General features: G+C 41.2%; 1 protein-coding gene and 1 long non-coding RNA gene across 2 annotated transcripts in view; one reads left to right on the top strand and one right to left on the bottom strand.

The window, feature by feature from the left end:
* The window catches only part of LOC135095620 (metabotropic glycine receptor-like), a 153,512-nt gene that overhangs the window by 34,755 nt on the left and 113,757 nt on the right, over positions 1–5,000 (bottom strand). The gene's annotated exons all lie outside the window — the stretch shown is intronic.
* The window catches only part of LOC135095623 (uncharacterized), a 65,862-nt gene that overhangs the window by 59,528 nt on the left and 1,334 nt on the right, over positions 1–5,000 (top strand). The gene's annotated exons all lie outside the window — the stretch shown is intronic.

Genomic DNA, 5,000 nt, shown 5'->3' with positions numbered 1-5,000 from the left:
AGAACAAAAAGGAGAACAAAAATAAACGAGAAAAGAAGAGAAGGAAAATAAATAGGGGAAGTAGAAGAAGAAATAGGAGATAGAGAAGGAGGAAGAGGAGAAAAAGAAGGAAGAGGAGGAGGAGAAAAAGAAAAAAATAAGAGAAGAGAAAAAAAAATACCTTGAAAGATTAAAAGAGAGAGAGAGAGAGAGAGAGAGAGAGAGAGAGAGAGGCAGGGACAAAGACGAGGACAAAAGAGGAAAGAGAATAAAAGATTAAAGGAAAGAAGGAAGAAAGAGAAAAAAATAAACCGTTTAAAGAAGAAGAGGAAGAAGAAGAAGAAGAAGACACAATAGATGAGAATAAATAAAGGAGACAAAAAGGAAGAAAAGGTAAAGTTTGTAGAAGAAGCAACAAAAGAGAGAGAGAGAGAGAGAGAGAGAGAGAGAGAGAGAGAGAGAGAGAGAGAGAGAGAGAGAGAGAGAGAGAGAGAGGTAAAGATTAAAGAAAAAAACTCATGTTCAGCTATTTTAACACAAAGAAGACACTAATTTCTCTCTCTCTCTCTCTCTCTCTCTCTCTCTCTCTCTCTCTCTCTCTCTCTCTCTCTCTCTCTCTCTCTCTCTCTCTCTACACATCCATTCACAAAATTTCTTTACACTTTTTTCACTTTCTTTTCCTTTCCTTTTCTTATTTTCCCCTCTTCTTTCCCTCCCCCTCACCTCCCTTCCCTTCTTAATTCCCCTTCCTTCCCTCCTCCCTTCATTTATCCACTTCTCCTCTTCCTCCTTCATCACACTTCCCTCTTCCCTTCCCTTCCTTCTTCCCCTTCCCCTTCCCCTTCACCTCTTCCTCCTTTACTACCCTTTTCACTTCCCTCTTCTTCTCTCTCATGCGGAAAAAAAGGATTTAAAATAACTGGTATGGTTTTTCCTGTAATGGCACTATAAATATTTGTTTCCCTCGTGTTAGTGACGGAAATTATTGATTGCTTAATTCATAGACAAGGTGGGCGAGAGGAGGTGGGAGAGAGGTAGGAGGAGGAGGAGGAGGAGGAGGAGGAGGAGAAATAAGAGGTACGGGAGAAAAAGGGGAATTAGGGGAAGGAACGGGAGATAAATAGAGAATGAAGAGAAGAAATGGGAGAGGAAGGAGAGATGGGAATAGATGAAGAACAAGAATAAAAGAAGAAATTGGAGAAGATAAGAGATAGAAGATGGTAGAAGAAAAGAAGAAATAGGAGGAGGAAGGAGGAGGAAGAAGAAATAGAAGAATAGATAAGAATAGGTAAACAGGGATAATAATAAGGAAATAAGAGAAGAAATTTAGAGAGACAGAGTGAGAGAGAGAGAGAGAGAGAGAGAGAGAGAGAGAGAGAGAGAGAGAGAGAGAGAGAGAGAGAGAGAGAGAGAGAGAGCTGAAATCATTATAATTCTAACACAAATTTTATTACCAGAATCAACTTTTCTCTTAATATTTCTCTCAGTATTTTTGTACGTGGATTTTTTGAGATCAAGAGTCTGTGTGAAGGGAGCGTGGCTTTGTGGAGTGAGCCGAACCCTTGGGAAGTGAACCTAACCTAACCTAACCTAACCTAACCTAACCTAACCTAACCTAACCCTTGGGAAGTGAACCTAACCTAACATAACCTAACCTAACCAAACCTAACCTAACCTAACCTAACCTAACCTAACCTAACCGAACCCTTGGGAAGTGAACCTAACCTAACATAACCTAACCTAACCTAACCTAACCTAACCTAACCTAACCAAACCTAAACTAACCTAACCTAACCTAACCTAACTAACCTAACCTAACCTAACCTAACCTAACCTAACCTAACCAAACCAAACCTAACCTAACCTAACCTAACCTAACCTAACCTAACCTAACCTAACCAAACTAACCTAACCTAACCTAACCTAACCTAACCTAACCAAACTAACCTAACCTAACCTAACCTAACCTAGTGTAACCTAACCTAACCTAACCTAACCTAACCTAGTGTAACCTAACCTAACCTAACCTTGTGTAACCTAACCTAACCTAACCTAGTGTAACCTAACCTAACCTAACCTAACCTAGTGTAACCTAACCTAACCTAACCTAACCTAACCTAGTGTAACTTAACCTAACCTAACCTAGTGTAACCTAACCTAACCTAACCTAACTTAACTTAACCTAACCTAACCTAACCTAACCTAACCTAACCTAACCTAACCTAACCTAGTGTAACTTAACCTAACCTAACCTAGTGTAACCTAACCTAACCTAACCTAACTTAACTTAACCTAACCTAACTTAACCTAACCTAACCTAACCTAGTGTAACCTAACCTAACTTAACCTAAGCAAACCCAACCAAACCCAACCCAACTTAACCCAACCTAACCCAATCCACCCCAACTTGGTATATTATTAATTGATAGTTTGTTGTTATTTGTAGAACCACTCACTAATATTGTTACAAGATTAAAAGATTACGTTGTACCACAGAGAGGGAAGCTTAAACAAACATTTTTTAATATTATTTTACGTATGCATGTATGTATGTATGTATGTATGTATGTATGTATGTATATTTTTTCTATCTATCTGTCTATCTGGTTGTTTATCTATCTACTGTAACAATCTGTCTAATTATTCTCCATTTGTCTATCTATTAGTGTATCTATTTATCTATCTATCTATCTATCTATCTATCTATCTATCTCTCTACCTATCTGTCTGTGTATCTATCTTTCAATCTATCTGTTTATCTATTTATCTCTCTATCTATCAGTTTACTCAGTCAATCTATCTGTCTGCCTATCTAACCTTCTCTCTCTCTCTCTCTCTCTCTCTCTCTCTCTCTCTCTCTCTCTCTCTCTCTCTCTCTCTCTCTCTCTCTCGCTCCCTCGCTCGCTCTCGCTCTAACTCGACCCAAAGACTCCAATAACATCCTTTCCTTCTCCTTCTCCGCTCCAAAGGATACAGGAATTTCTACTTTTGAGGATTCTTGCTCCATTTATCCCCCTCGCCCTCTCTCTCTCTCTCTCTCTCTCTCTCTCTCTCTCTCTCTCTCTCTCTCTCTCTCTCTCTCTCTCTCTCTCTTTCGGTCTATCTGTCTATTTACTAGTTGTTTTTGTGTCTGTCAGTAATTTAGTTTGTTTATCTGTCTGTCTATCTGTCTGTCTGTCTGTCTGTCTGTTTACTTATCTGTCTGTCTATCTATCTATCTATCTTTATCTATCCTTCCATTTATCTATTTTAGTGTCTATCTGTATGTATGTATCTCTTATTCACTCATCTATTTACTACTTCTCTCTCTCTCTCTCTCTCTCTCTCTCTCTCTCTCTCTCTCTCTCTCTCTCTCTCTGGTTCATCTTCAGGGAGTAAAATTTTGTCTCTGAATTCCTAAGAAGTCGAGGTTTAAGTAACTTGTCTAATTACTTATGGCACTCTGTCGCCCCTCCTCTCTCTCTCTCTCTCTCTCTCTCTCTCTCTCTCTCTCTCTCTCTCTCTCTCTCTTGACGGTAGAGGCGTGGGGGAGTGCATTATTTTTCTTTTTCGGTGGTGGTGGTGGTGGTGGTGGTGTGTTGTTGTTGTTGTTGTTGTTGTTGTTGTTGTTGTTGTTGTTGTTGTTTTCTTGTCCTTATTTTTGTTATTCTTGCTTTTGTTCTTATTCTTCTTGTTCTTTTTCCTTCTTGTTCCTGTTCTTGTTTTTGCTCTTGTTCTTGCTCCTCCTCCTCCTCCTCTTGTGTCTCCTTTACCCACACCTTCACTCCCATTCCTTCCTGTCCTTCAGTTTTCCATCGCATCCTTCCCTCTCACCCCACATTTCTTCACATTATTCTCATTCTCTCACCTCCCCCTTCCTCTTTATCGCTCTAAGCCCTTCCTTCACCCTTCCTCCACCCCCTTGCGGGCTCTTCACCCCTCCCAGCAGCGTCCCAAGGGAATCACACGCCCTTCCAGCCACATTTGTCATGCTAACTCAGCTCTGATACAAGCTTCTGTTAAGTAAAGGCCTGGATTTTGAAACGCTTCGCTCTCTCTCTCTCTCTCTCTCTCTCTCTCTCTCTCTCTCTCTCTACGACTATTTTCCAAGGCCACAGAGATGACTAGCCTGGTTGCCAAGTGTGTTTCTCCTGTTGATAATGTGGAAATGTTGTTAATCTGTCACTAGAACCGTAAAAATTTGTGTCTCTTATTGTTTCTCCTGTTGTAGAAGTGTTAATCTGTCGCCTGAACCGTAAAAAAACAACCTTGATAGGGTTTTCTTTCCTTCACCCCGACTGTTTTCAAAGACCACAAAGATAATAAGCGGGATTCTCGAGTGTTTTCACATTATTAACAGGAGAAACAATAACTGACACGGTTATCAAGAAAGTTTTGACAGTTCCAGTGGCAGATTAACAACATTTCCACATTATCAACAGGAGAAACACTCTTGACAACCGGGCTAGTCATCTGTGTGGCCTTGAAAAACAGTCGTGCTGAGAGAGAGAGAGAGAGAGAGAGAGAGAGAGAGAGAGAGAGAGAGAGAGAGAGAGAGAGAGAGAGAGAGAGAGCGTTTCAAAATACTGGCCTTTACTTAACAGAAGCGTGTATCAGTTAGCATGATAAATGTGGCGAGAAGGGCGTGTGATTCCCTTGGGACGCTCCTGGGAGGGGTGAAGGGCCCGCGAGGGAGTGGAGGAAGGGTGAAGGAAGGGCTTAGAGCGATAAAGAGGAAAGGGGAGGTGAAGAATTGAGAATAATGTGAAGAAATGTGTGTGGGAGTGTGAAAGGGATCTGTGACCTTGAAAAACAATGATGGGGTTTCAAATAAAGGCCATCCTATCTGTCTGTTGGTATTTTGATAATCCTGTGTAAATGAAAACTTCCCTCACTGACCAAGACAAGTTTCCCTCTTCTTCTCCCCCGCCCCCCTTGTCTCTCCTCCCTCCCCCTTCTCCTCCTCCCCCTCCTCCTCCCCTCCCTCGGTGAAATGTCTGAAGTGAAGTTTGGGGGCAATAACAGGATAAGCAACACGCAGG

The sequence above is a fragment of the Scylla paramamosain genome, unplaced genomic scaffold (assembly GCF_035594125.1).
Source record: "Scylla paramamosain isolate STU-SP2022 unplaced genomic scaffold, ASM3559412v1 Contig1, whole genome shotgun sequence".
Taxonomy (NCBI): domain Eukaryota; kingdom Metazoa; phylum Arthropoda; class Malacostraca; order Decapoda; family Portunidae; genus Scylla; species Scylla paramamosain.
The sequence above is the reverse complement of the archived record's forward strand: the minus strand, read 5'-3'. Positions and strand labels throughout refer to the sequence as shown.